Source organism: Engystomops pustulosus, chromosome 4, assembly GCF_040894005.1.
Source record: "Engystomops pustulosus chromosome 4, aEngPut4.maternal, whole genome shotgun sequence".
Lineage (NCBI taxonomy): Eukaryota > Metazoa > Chordata > Amphibia > Anura > Leptodactylidae > Engystomops > Engystomops pustulosus.
In genome coordinates, this window is record NC_092414.1 from 189,588,330 (window position 1) to 189,601,434 (window position 13,105).

General features: G+C 43.6%; 12 non-coding genes across 12 annotated transcripts; all 12 read right to left on the reverse strand.

Moving 5' to 3' along the window:
• Positions 1-440: 440 nt before the first annotated feature.
• TRNAR-CCU (transfer RNA arginine (anticodon CCU)) lies at positions 441-513 on the reverse strand. Its single transcript has one exon. It is a non-coding gene; the product is annotated as a tRNA-Arg (tRNA).
• Positions 514-762: 249 nt separating this feature from the next.
• TRNAI-UAU (transfer RNA isoleucine (anticodon UAU)) lies at positions 763-855 on the reverse strand. The gene is given in 2 exon segments: positions 763-798; positions 818-855. It is a non-coding gene; the product is annotated as a tRNA-Ile (tRNA).
• A 616-nt stretch (positions 856-1,471) lies between these two features.
• TRNAR-CCU (transfer RNA arginine (anticodon CCU)) lies at positions 1,472-1,544 on the reverse strand. The gene has a single exon. It is a non-coding gene; the product is annotated as a tRNA-Arg (tRNA).
• A 956-nt stretch (positions 1,545-2,500) lies between these two features.
• Positions 2,501-2,573, reverse strand: TRNAR-CCU (transfer RNA arginine (anticodon CCU)). Its single transcript has one exon. It is a non-coding gene; the product is annotated as a tRNA-Arg (tRNA).
• A 958-nt stretch (positions 2,574-3,531) lies between these two features.
• On the reverse strand, positions 3,532-3,604 carry TRNAR-CCU (transfer RNA arginine (anticodon CCU)). The gene has a single exon. It is a non-coding gene; the product is annotated as a tRNA-Arg (tRNA).
• A 249-nt stretch (positions 3,605-3,853) lies between these two features.
• Positions 3,854-3,946, reverse strand: TRNAI-UAU (transfer RNA isoleucine (anticodon UAU)). The gene is given in 2 exon segments: positions 3,854-3,889; positions 3,909-3,946. It is a non-coding gene; the product is annotated as a tRNA-Ile (tRNA).
• Positions 3,947-4,562: 616 nt separating this feature from the next.
• Positions 4,563-4,635, reverse strand: TRNAR-CCU (transfer RNA arginine (anticodon CCU)). The gene has a single exon. It is a non-coding gene; the product is annotated as a tRNA-Arg (tRNA).
• A 249-nt stretch (positions 4,636-4,884) lies between these two features.
• Positions 4,885-4,977, reverse strand: TRNAI-UAU (transfer RNA isoleucine (anticodon UAU)). The gene is given in 2 exon segments: positions 4,885-4,920; positions 4,940-4,977. It is a non-coding gene; the product is annotated as a tRNA-Ile (tRNA).
• A 616-nt stretch (positions 4,978-5,593) lies between these two features.
• Positions 5,594-5,666, reverse strand: TRNAR-CCU (transfer RNA arginine (anticodon CCU)). Its single transcript has one exon. It is a non-coding gene; the product is annotated as a tRNA-Arg (tRNA).
• A 249-nt stretch (positions 5,667-5,915) lies between these two features.
• TRNAI-UAU (transfer RNA isoleucine (anticodon UAU)) lies at positions 5,916-6,008 on the reverse strand. The gene is given in 2 exon segments: positions 5,916-5,951; positions 5,971-6,008. It is a non-coding gene; the product is annotated as a tRNA-Ile (tRNA).
• Positions 6,009-6,623: 615 nt separating this feature from the next.
• TRNAR-CCU (transfer RNA arginine (anticodon CCU)) lies at positions 6,624-6,696 on the reverse strand. The gene has a single exon. It is a non-coding gene; the product is annotated as a tRNA-Arg (tRNA).
• A 249-nt stretch (positions 6,697-6,945) lies between these two features.
• TRNAI-UAU (transfer RNA isoleucine (anticodon UAU)) lies at positions 6,946-7,038 on the reverse strand. The gene is given in 2 exon segments: positions 6,946-6,981; positions 7,001-7,038. It is a non-coding gene; the product is annotated as a tRNA-Ile (tRNA).
• Between the last annotated feature and the right edge of the window lie 6,067 nt (positions 7,039-13,105).

The window sequence follows — 13,105 nt, forward strand, 5'->3', positions numbered from 1 at the left end:
GAAATTCCAAATGTTCTCATGGTGTTATACGTTTACTAAGAATTTTGAACTCTAAATGTGTACCAATTAACAGAAGAATATCATCGTGTTTTATTAAATCAAAAGTCGCTATGCTTGCTAATCATTCAGTTGAAAACTTTTCTGTATCTGGATTGTTGTTCACTGTGAATGTGTTTGTGTTGCGGCATAAATGAATAGTAAATGAGTGTATTTTGATTTGACTGTATAACGGAAATGACTGACCCTTTCAAAGCAGTGGAAATGCATGGCGATTCTTGGGACTTAAAGTTGTCATTGTATGTTTAATGTGCTATCAGAATTCCCAAGATCTTTTGAACAAGCATATGGGACCATTAAGAAATGAAGAAGACGGTTGAGCACTTTAAATCTGGAAGTAAAATAGAGCATGTGTGTGTGCTTTGGTAATCAACAGCCTCAAACACCCCAGATGGGACTCGAACCCACAATCCCTGGCTTAGGAGGCCAGTGCCTTATCCAGTAGGCCACTGGGGCTGAACGAGATATAGCTGAGCACTTAGTTTTTTTTTCTTTTCCAAACAAATCAGTTACTACAATTTGATTTCTAAGAAATGTTCTTGTTTGCAAACTGCAAACTATCTGAAAAACATGGGTGCAGAAGCCAGAAGACATGAAAGCAAAAGAACTAGGCACGTTTCCCCAATGATCATGTTTTGATGCGATGGTGAACCATGAGAGACTTTCTTTGGCAATTGACAAAAATGGATGAAAAGAGGAAAACAATGCTCCAGGTGAGGCTCGAACTCACAACCTCGGCATTGCTCAACAGTTACTGCTTTATAAGTACCGCGCGCTGACCGATTGCGCCACTGGAGCTCTGCCTGGTGTCTGGAAGCTTGCCTTTTTTGCGTCTGTTTCCGAAACCAGTAAACTATGGGAATGTTTGAAGTTAGGAGGCTCTTATAGTATTATACTTCAAGTCATGCATTTCCATTTTTTTTATAAAATGAAGTCATACTCTCTACTTTGCTAGCAGGTTTTTTGTTGAAACTGAAATTCCAAATGTTCTCATGGTGTTATACGTTTACTAAGAATTTTGAACTCTAAATGTGTACCAATTAACAGAAGAATATCATCGTGTTTTATTAAATCAAAAGTCGCTATGCTTGCTAATCATTCAGTTGAAAACTTTTCTGTATCTGGATTGTTGTTCACTGTGAATGTGTTTGTGTTGCGGCATAAATGAATAGTAAATGAGTGTATTTTGATTTGACTGTATAACGGAAATGACTGACCCTTTCAAAGCAGTGGAAATGCATGGCGATTCTTGGGACTTAAAGTTGTCATTGTATGTTTAATGTGCTATCAGAATTCCCAAGATCTTTTGAACAAGCATATGGGACCATTAAGAAATGAAGAAGATGGTTGAGCACTTTAAATCTGGAAGTAAAATAGAGCATGTGTGTGTGCTTTGGTAATCAACAGCCTCAAACACCCCAGATGGGACTCGAACCCACAATACCTGGCTTAGGAGGCCAGTGCCTTATCCATTAGGCCACTGGGGCTGAACGAGATATAGCTGAGCACTTAGTTTTTTTTTCTTTTCCAAACAAATCAGTTACTACAATTTGATTTCTAAGAAATGTTCTTGTTTGCAAACTGCAAACTATCTGAAAAACATGGGTGCAGAAGCCAGAAGACATGAAAGCAAAAGAACTAGGCACGTTTCCCCAATGATCATGTTTTGATGCGATGGTGAACCATGAGAGACTTTCTTTGGCAATTGACAAAAATGGATGAAAAAAGGAAAACAATGCTCCAGGTGAGGCTCGAACTCACAACCTCGGCATTGCTCAACAGTTACTGCTTTATAAGTACCGCACGGTGACCGATTGCGCCACTGGAGCTCTGCTTGCTGTCTGGAAGCTTGCCTTTTTTGCGTCTGTTTCCGAAACCAGTAAACTATGGGAATGTTTGAAGTTAGGAGGCTCTTATAGTATTATACTTCAAGTCATGCATTTCCATTTATTTTATAAAATGAAGTCATACTCTCTACTTTGCTAGCAGGTTTTTTGTTGAAACTGAAATTCCAAATGTTCTCATGGTGTTATACGTTTACTAAGAATTTTGAACTCTAAATGTGTACCAATTAACAGAAGAATATCATCGTGTTTTATTAAATCAAAAGTCGCTATGCTTGCTAATCATTCAGTTGAAAACTTTTCTGTATCTGGATTGTTGTTCACTGTGAATGTGTTTGTGTTGCGGCATAAATGAATAGTAAATGAGTGTATTTTGATTTGACTGTATAACGGAAATGACTGACCCTTTCAAAGCAGTGGAAATGCATGGCAATTCTTGGGACTTAAAGTTGTCATTGTATGTTTAATGTGCTATCAGAATTCCCAAGATCTTTTGAACAAGCATATGGGACCATTAAGAAATGAAGAAGACGGTTGAGCACTTTAAATCTGGAAGTAAAATAGAACATGTGTGTGCTTTGGTAATCAACAGCCTCAAACACCCCAGATGGGACTCGAACCCACAATCCCTGGCTTAGGAGGCCAGTGCCTTATCCATTAGGCCACTGGGGCTGAATGAGATATAGCTGAGCACTTAGTTTTTTTTTCTTTTCCAAACAAATCAGTTACTACAATTTGATTTCTAAGAAATGTTCTTGTTTGCAAACTGCAAACTATCTGAAAAACATGGGTGCAGAAGCCAGAAGACATGAAAGCAAAAGAACTAGGCACGTTTCCCCAATGATCATGTTTTGATGCGATGGTGAACCATGAGAGACTTTCTTTGGCAATTGACAAAAATGGATGAAAAGAGGAAAACAATGCTCCATTTGAGACTCGAACTCACAACCTCGGCATTGCTCAACAGTTACTGCTTTATAAGTACCGCGCGCTGACCGATTGCGCCACTGGAGCTCTGCTTGGTGTCTGGAAGCTTGCCTTTTTTGCGTCTGTTTCCGAAACCAGTAAACTATGGGAATGTTTGAAGTTAGGAGGCTCTTATAGTATTATACTTCAAGTCATGCATTTCCATTTTTTTTATAAAATGAAGTCATACTCTCTACTTTGCTAGCAGGTTTTTTGTTGAAACTGAAATTCCAAATGTTCTCATGGTGTTATACGTTTACTAAGAATTTTGAACTCTAAATGTGTACCAATTAACAGAAGAATATCATCGTGTTTTATTAAATCAAAAGTCGCTATGCTTGCTAATCATTCAGTTGAAAACTTTTCTGTATCTGGATTGTTGTTCACTGTGAATGTGTTTGTGTTGCGGCATAAATGAATAGTAAATGAGTGTATTTTGATTTGACTGTATAACGGAAATGACTGACCCTTTCAAAGCAGTGGAAATGCATGGCGATTCTTGGGACTTAAAGTTGTCATTGTATGTTTAATGTGCTATCAGAATTCCCAAGATCTTTTGAACAAGCATATGGGACCATTAAGAAATGAAGAAGACGGTTGAGCACTTTAAATCTGGAAGTAAAATAGAGCATGTGTGTGTGCTTTGGTAATCAACAGCCTCAAACACCCCAGATGGGACTCGAACCCACAATCCCTGGCTTAGGAGGCCAGTGCCTTATCCATTAGGCCACTGGGGCTGAACGAGATATAGCTGAGCACTTAGTTTTTTTTTCTTTTCCAAACAAATCAGTTACTACAATTTGATTTCTAAGAAATGTTCTTGTTTGCAAACTGCAAACTATCTGAAAAACATGGGTGCAGAAGCCAGAAGACATGAAAGCAAAAGAACTAGGCACGTTTCCCCATTGATCATGTTTTGATGCGATGGTGAACCATGAGAGACTTTCTTTGGCAATTGACAAAAATGGATGAAAAGAGGAAAACAATGCTCCAGGTGAGGCTCGAACTCACAACCTCGGCATTGCTCAACAGTTACTGCTTTATAAGTACCGCGCGCTGACCGATTGCGCCACTGGAGCTCTGCTTGGTGTCTGGAAGCTTGCCTTTTTTGCGTCTGTTTCCGAAACCAGTAAACTATGGGAATGTTTGAAGTTAGGAGGCTCTTATAGTATTATACTTCAAGTCATGCATTTCCATTTTTTTTATAAAATGAAGTCATACTCTCTACTTTGCTAGCAGGTTTTTTGTTGAAACTGAAATTCCAAATGTTCTCATGGTGTTATACGTTTACTAAGAATTTTGAACTCTAAATGTGTACCAATTAACAGAAGAATATCATCGTGTTTTATTAAATCAAAAGTCGCTATGCTTGCTAATCATTCAGTTGAAAACTTTTCTGTATCTGGATTGTTGTTCACTGTGAATGTGTTTGTGTTGCGGCATAAATGAATAGTAAATGAGTGTATTTTGATTTGACTGTATAACGGAAATGACTGACCCTTTCAAAGCAGTGGAAATGCATGGCGATTCTTGGGACTTAAAGTTGTCATTGTATGTTTAATGTGCTATCAGAATTCCCAAGATCTTTTGAACAAGCATATGGGACCATTAAGAAATGAAGAAGACGGTTGAGCACTTTAAATCTGGAAGTAAAATAGAGCATGTGTGTGTGCTTTGGTAATCAACAGCCTCAAACACCCCAGATGGGACTCGAACCCACAATCCCTGGCTTAGGAGGCCAGTGCCTTATCCATTAGGCCACTGGGGCTGAACGAGATATAGCTGAGCACTTAGTTTTTTTTTCTTTTCCAAACAAACCAGTTACTACAATTTGATTTCTAAGAAATGTTCTTGTTTGCAAACTGCAAACTATCTGAAAAACATGGGTGCAGAAGCCAGAAGACATGAAAGCAAAAGAACTAGGCACGTTTCCCCAATGATCATGTTTTGATGCGATGGTGAACCATGAGAGACTTTCTTTGGCAATTGACAAAAATGGATGAAAAGAGGAAAACAATGCTCCAGGTGAGGCTCGAACTCACAACCTCGGCATTGCTCAACAGTTACTGCTTTATAAGTACCGCGCGCTGACCGATTGCGCCACTGGAGCTCTGCTTGGTGTCTGGAAGCTTGCCTTTTTTGCGTCTGTTTCCGAAACCAGTAAACTATGGGAATGTTTGAAGTTAGGAGGCTCTTATAGTATTATACTTCAAGTCATGCATTTCCATTTTTTTTATAAAATGAAGTCATACTCTCTACTTTGCTAGCAGGTTTTTTGTTGAAACTGAAATTCCAAATGTTCTCATGGTGTTATACGTTTACTAAGAATTTTGAACTCTAAATGTGTACCAATTAACAGAAGAATATCATCGTGTTTTATTAAATCAAAAGTCGCTATGCTTGCTAATCATTCAGTTGAAAACTTTTCTGTATCTGGATTGTTGTTCACTGTGAATGTGTTTGTGTTGCGGCATAAATGAATAGTAAATGAGTGTATTTTGATTTGACTGTATAACGGAAATGACTGACCCTTTCAAAGCAGTGGAAATGCATGGCGATTCTTGGGACTTAAAGTTGTCATTGTATGTTTAATGTGCTATCAGAATTCCCAAGATCTTTTGAACAAGTATATGGGACCATTAAGAAATGAAGAAGACGGTTGAGCACTTTAAATCTGGAAGTAAAATAGAGCATGTGTGTGTGCTTTGGTAATCAACAGCCTCAAACACCCCAGATGGGACTCGAACCCACAATCCCTGGCTTAGGAGGCCAGTGCCTTATCCATTAGGCCACTGGGGCTGAACGAGAAATAGCTGAGCACTTAGTTTTTTTTTCTTTTCCAAACAAATCAGTTACTACAATTTGATTTCTAAGAAATGTTCTTGTTTGCAAACTGCAAACTATCTGAAAAACATGGGTGCAGAAGCCAGAAGACATGAAAGCAAAAGAACTAGGCACGTTTCCCCAATGATCATGTTTTGATGCGATGGTGAACCATGAGAGACTTTCTTTGGCAATTGACAAAAATGGATGAAAAGAGGAAAACAATGCTCCAGGTGAGGCTCGAACTCACAACCTCGGCATTGCTCAACAGTTACTGCTTTATAAGTACCGCGCGCTGACCGATTGCGCCACTGGAGCTCTGCTTGGTGTCTGGAAGCTTGCCTTTTTTGCGTCTGTTTCCGAAACCAGTAAACTATGGGAATGTTTGAAGTTAGGAGGCTCTTATAGTATTATACTTCAAGTCATGCATTTCCATTTTTTTTATAAAATGAGGTCATACTCTCTACTTTGCTAGCAGGTTTTTTGTTGAAACTGAAATTCCAAATGTTCTCATGGTGTTATACGTTTACTAAGAATTTTGAACTCTAAATGTGTACCAATTAACAGAAGAATATCATCGTGTTTTATTAAATCAAAAGTCGCTATGCTTGCTAATCATTCAGTTGAAAACTTTTCTGTATCTGGATTGTTGTTCACTGTGAATGTGTTTGTGTTGCGGCATAAATGAATAGTAAATGAGTGTATTTTGATTTGACTGTATAACGGAAATGACTGACCCTTTCAAAGCAGTGGAAATGCATGGCGATTCTTGGGACTTAAAGTTGTCATTGTATGTTTAATGTGCTATCAGAATTCCCAAGATCTTTTGAACAAGTATATGGGACCATTAAAAAAATGAAGAAGACGGTTGAGCACTTTAAATCTGGAAGTAAAATAGAGCATGTGTGTGCTTTGGTAATCAACAGCCTCAAACACCCCAGATGGGACTCGAACCCACAATCCCTGGCTTAGGAGGCCAGTGCCTTATCCATTAGGCCACTGGGGCTGAACGAGATATAGCTGAGCACTTAGTTTTTTTTTCTTTTCCAAACAAATCAGTTACTACAATTTGATTTCTAAGAAATGTTCTTGTTTGCAAACTGCAAACTATCTGAAAAACATGGGTGCAGAAGCCAGAAGACATGAAAGCAAAAGAACTAGGCACGTTTCCCCAATGATCATGTTTTGATGCGATGGTGAACCATGAGAGACTTTCTTTGGCAATTGACAAAAATGGATGAAAAGAGGAAAACAATGCTCCAGGTGAGGCTCGAACTCACAACCTCGGCATTGCTCAACAGTTACTGCTTTATAAGTACCGCGCGCTGACCGATTGCGCCACTGGAGCTCTGCTTGGTGTCTGGAAGCTTGCCTTTTTTGCGTCTGTTTCCGAAACCAGTAAACTATGGGAATGTTTGAAGTTAGGAGGCTCTTATAGTATTATACTTCAAGTCATGCATTTCCATTTTTTTTATAAAATGAAGTCATACTCTCTACTTTGCTAGCAGGTTTTTTGTTGAAACTGAAATTCCAAATGTTCTCAGGGTGTTATACGTTTACTAAGAATTTTGAACTCTAAATGTGTACCAATTAACAGAAGAATATCATCGTGTTTTATTAAATCAAAAGTCGCTATGCTTGCTAATCATTCAGTTGAAAACTTTTCTGTATCTGGATTGTTGTTCACTGTGAATGTGTTTGTGTTGCGGCATAAATGAATAGTAAATGAGTGTATTTTGATTTGACTGTATAACGGAAATGACTGACCCTTTCAAAGCAGTGGAAATGCATGGCGATTCTTGGGACTTAAAGTTGTCATTGTATTCACTGTGGTTCACTGTGAATGTGTTTGTGTTGCTTTGCAGTGTGCTTTCATACTTGGCTAGAAAATAGCCATATGAGAATCCAAACGGCTTACTTAGGCCTACAATAGCGTTATATATTTTATTTCTGGTTGATCTGCTGGTGGCTGGCCTTGCTGTAGTGCATCTACTACCATATTGTGAGGAATTTGCAGTGAGACTTGTGACCGTTGTGTTTAGCGCTTAGTGACGCACATATCCATCGCAAAGACCGAAGTGGGACAATTTATTAGGGGTTGGATTTCAATTAGGCACAGTCTGCCATTTACTTTTTATTTTACGTTTATTTTTTCATAACTCAGCGTCATCTCATCTGGCATAGCAGTGTGCTTTCATAGTTGGCTAGAAAATAGCCATAGGAGAATCCAAACGGCTTACTTAGGCCTACAATAGCGTTATATATTTTATTTCTGGTTGATCTGCTGGTGGCTGGCCTTGCTGTAGTGCATCTACTACCATATTGTGAGGAATTTGCAGTGAGACTTGCGACCGTTGTGTTTAGCGCTTAGTGACGCACATATCCATCGCAAAGACCGAAGTGGGACAATTTATTAGGGGTTGGATTTCAATTAGGCACAGTCTAATAGTTGGTTAGAAAATAGCCGTAGCAATAGGATAGCATCGTTTGGTTTTAAAAACTAAAAAACACAAAAAAAAAGTTAAAAAAAAATTAAAGTTATAACTTTCATTTTAAAAATGTTTAACCCGAGGGCTAGGGGTAGAGCACGAGGGCGGGGACGTGGGCGTCCAACTACTGCAGGGGTCAGAGGCCGTGGTCCTGGGCGGGGTGAGACACCACCTGCTGATGAGGGAGCAGGGGAACGCCGCAGAGCTACACTCCCTAGTTTCATCATGCCTCAAGTTACTGGGACTCGTGGTAGAGCACTGTTGAGGCCAGAACAGTGCGAAGAGGTGATGTCGTGGATTGCCGACAATGCTTCGAGCAATTTGTCCACCAGTCAGTCTTCCACGCAGTCCACCCATGTCACCGAAATCAGCACTCCTCCGGCTCCTCCACCTCAGCCTCCTTCCCCCCAGTCTGCCCCCTCCCAGCAAAATTTGGCATTTGAAGCGGCATACTCTGAGGAACTGTTTTCTGGACCCTTCCCACAGTCACAAACCACTTGTCCGGTTGCTGCTGGGCAATTTTCCGATGCCCAGGTTTTCCACCAGTCGCAGTCTGTGGGTGATGATGACATTATTGACGTAGTGGAAGAAGTGTGTAAAGAGGTGTCGGACGATGAGGAGACACGGTTGTCAGACAGTGGTGAAGTTGTTGTCAGGGCAGGAAGTCCGAGGGGGGAGCAGACTGAGGGATCGGAGGATGATGAGGTGACAGACCCAAGCTGGGTTGATAGGCCGGGTGAACACAGTGCTTCTGAGACGGAGGCGAGTCCTATAGCAGAACAGGTTGGAAGAGGCAGTGGTGGGGCCAAACGGAGAGGCAGGGCCAGAGCTGGTGCATCAGCGCCAAATGTGGCCCGTAGTCAAGCTCCCGTGGCGAGGGCTAGATTTTAAGAAGTCTGGAGGTTCTTTAAAGAAACACCGGATGACCGACGGACTGTGGTGTGCAACCTTTGCCAAACCAGGATCAGCAAGGGTTCCACCACTACTAGCTTAACTACCACCAGTATGCGCAGGCATATGAATGCTAAACACCCCACTCAATGGCACCAAGCCCGTTCACCTCCGGCCGGGCACACCACTGCTCCTTCCCCTGTGTCATCTGCTAGTCAGCCCCCTGCCCAGGACCACGGCCCAAACACCTCCCGTGCGAAAACCCCATCTTCGCCTCCACGATCCTCCACAGCATCCACCAGCGTTCAGCTCTCCATACCCCAGACGCTGGAGCGCAAAAGGAAGTATAGCGCAACCCACCCACACGCCCAAGCCCTCAACGTCCACATCTCCAAGTTGCTTAGCCTGGAGATGCTGCCCTATAGGCTGGTAGAGATAGAGGCCTTTCGAAACCTCATGGCGGCGGCCGCCCCTCGGTATTCGGTCCCCAGCCGCCACTACTTTTCCCGATGTGCCGTCCCAGCCCTGCACAAGCACGTGTCAGAGAACATCATCCGTGCCCTGACAAGGTCCACCTGACCACGGACACGTGGACGAGTGCTGCCGGGCAGGGCCACTATATATCGCTGACGGCACATTGGGTTAACTTGGTGGAGGCTGGGACCGAGTCTGACCCTGGGGCTGGTCATATACTGCCGACGCCGAGGATTGCGGGGCCTACCTCGGTCCAGGTCTCAAAGGCCTACTATGCCTCCTCCTCCTCCCACCCCTCCTCCACCTCCTCCTCCTCCGAGTTACCATCCGTGGGCATGGCGCCATCAGTCGGTAGCTCTAGGCACAGCAGCAGTGCCGTCGCTAAGCGACAGCAGGCGGTGCTCAAACTGCTGAGCCTAGGCGATAAAAGGCACACCGCCCAAGAGCTATTACAGGGCATCTTGGCGCAGACTGATCTGTGGCTGGCACCGCTGAACCTGAAGCCAGGCATGGTTGTGTGTGACAACGGCCGCAACCTGGTGGCGGCTCTGCAACTCGGCAGACTGACACATGTGCCATGCCTGGCCCATGTGTTAAATCTCATAGTTCAGCGTTTCCTCAAGACATACCCCAATCTGTCTGATTTGCTCACGAAGGTGCGCCGCATCTGTGCGCATTTCAAGTCTACAATGAGGAGTGGACGTGGATGTCTGATATCTGTCAGGTGCTGAGTAACTTTGAGGAGTCAACACAGATGGTCAGTGGCGATGCCGCCATCATCAGCCTCACCATCCCGCTGCTTGGCCTGTTGAAAAACTCTCTGGTCAGCATGAAGTCGGAAGCTTTGCGCTCGTCACAAGAGACGGGGGAAGAAGATTCCCTTGTTGATAGCCAAAGCACCCTTAGGTCTGTTTCTCAGCGCATATCGGAGGAGGTGGATGAGGAGGAAGAGGAGGAGAATGTTGGCGAGACAGAAGAGGGGACCATTGTTCAGTCCTTCACTGTTCAGCGTGTATGGGCAGAAGAAGAGGAGTTGGAGGAGGAGGAAATGGGCAGTCAGGCCAGTGAGGGGAGTGAATTCTTGCGCGTTGGGACTCTGGCACATATGGCAGATTTCATGCTAGGCTGCCTATCCCGTGACCCTCGCGTTCAAAGAATTTATTCCAGCACCGATTACTGGGTATTCACTCTCCTGGACCCACGGTACAAGCAAAATCTTTCCACTCTCATCCCTGGAGAGGAAAGGAGTGTGAGAATGCATGAATACCAGCAGGCCCTGGTGCACAAGCTGAAACAGTATTTCCCTTCTGACAGCGCTAGCGGCAGAGTGCGTAGTTCTGCGGGACAAGTAGCGAGGGAAAGTAGGCGAGCAGGCAGCTTGTCCAGCACTGGCAGGGGTACGCTTTACAAGGCCTTTGCCAGTTTTATGTCACCCCAGCAAGACACTGTCACCTGTCCCCAGTCTCGGCAGAGTAGGGCTGATCTTTACAGAAAGATGGTGAGGGAGTACGTAGCTGACCATACCATCGTCCTAAATGATCACACAGCTCCCTACAACTACTGGGTTTCAAAGCTGGACATGTGGCACGAACTGGCGCTGTACGCCTTGGAGGTTCTTGCCTGCCCTGCCGCTAGCGTGTTGTCCGAGCGGGTTTTCAGTGCAGCTGGTGGCATCATCACCGATAAACGTACACGCCTGTCGACTGACAGCGCTGACAGGCTGACGCTTATCAAGATGAATAAAGCCTGGATTTCTCCGCATTTTCATTCTCCACCAGGTGAAAGAAGCTCAACCTGAATAATGTATGCACTCCTCCTCCTCATTGTCCTCCTTCTCCTCCTCTTTGTACACTAAAGCATAGGAAACTGGCTATTTTTTGCCAGGGCCAACTGGCTCTAGCTATAGTACTCTATGTATTTAATTTTTCTGGAGGGCCACCTACCCGGTCCTCTGTTTTAAGCAATTTTTGGGAGTGCCACATACAGGCACTAAATCTATTTAATTTTTCTGGAGGACCACCTACCTGCTCCTCTGGTTTGAAAACTTTTTTGGACTGCCACATACAGGCACTATCCAAATTAAATTGTCTCCATAGCAGCCTCCACATGTCGTCTTTTTAGCTGGCTCCACATGTTGTCTCCATTGCTACCTCCACACGTCATCGCCATAGCTGCCTCCAAAAGTCGTCCATATAGCTGCCTCCATACATGGTCTCCGTATCAAACGAACTGTGTCAGGCAGAATTTTGGGTTGTTTTCATGGATTCCACATCAAACTTGTTAACTTTGTCGCCACCCTGCTGTGTAATCCACAAAATATACTGCCAAACTTTTATCATTTACCAATATTATTTCAGCGCTTCTTGGGCATCTGTTTACATTCCCCTCACCCGCCATATCCCAAACTTATAAGAACGCTACTACACTTGATCTTATACAAAAGGTTCTTAGAAGTGCTGTTTGGGGAGTAGCCTAGAGACAGGGGCTTGGATTGGCGAAAGCTCGCCTGGCTGCGGAGCGCCAGCTCCATCTCAAGATCCAACTAACATAGTTTTAACTGCAGCACCTTTAATCTACTACTAGTTCACTGCCTTCATACATCGTCCCCTTATCAAACGAGCTGTGTCGGGCAGAATTTTGGGTTGTTTTCATGGCTTCCACATCAAACTTGTTAACTTTGTTGCCACCCTGCTGTGTAATCCACAAAATATACTGCCAAACTTTTATCATTTACCAATATTATTTCAGCGCTTCTTGCGCATCTGTTTACATTCCCCTCACCCGCCATATCCCAAACTTATAAGAACGCTACTACACTTGATCTTATACAAAAGGTTCTTAGAAGTGCTGTTTGGGGAGTAGCCTAGAGACAGGGGCTTGGATTGGCGAAAGCTCGCCTGGCAGCGGAGCGCCAGCTCCATCTCAAGATCCAACTAACATAGTTTTAACTGCAGCACCTTTAATCTACTACGAGTTCACTGCCTCCATACATCGTCCCCTTATCAAACGAGCTGTGTCAGGCAGAATTTTCAGGTGTTTCACCAGATACATAGTGGAACTCGGCCCATCTGTCGCCGCCATGCTGGAGACCTGAAGTTGCAATCATAGCAGCGCAATATGGATGCCCCATACTGTCGCTCTTAATCATGGAACCATTTCCGTAAAAACAATTAAAAATAGAACCACTATGCTATTCCATTATTCCTAGGTGAAATATTCAAACGACCCGGCCTGCTTTGAAAATTATAATTTTTTCAAAGTAAACGCTTCTGGCCCCCAGTCCCATTTTGGGTGGGGAGGAGCCGAGAGACAGGGGCTTGGACAGGCGAAAGCTCGCCTGGCAGTGGACCGCCAGCTCCATCCCAAGATTAGGCAGCCTCAGAGGCATCCATGCATGCTGCCCCTGCTGTTTCCTGTCCATTTTGCCTCCACGATCCTCCACAGCGTCCACCAATGTCTCATTTCAACTGTCTATACCCCAGACGCTGGAGCACGAGAGGATATGCAGCACATCATCCCCTTATCAAACGAGCTGTGTCAGGCAGAATTTTCAGGTGTTTC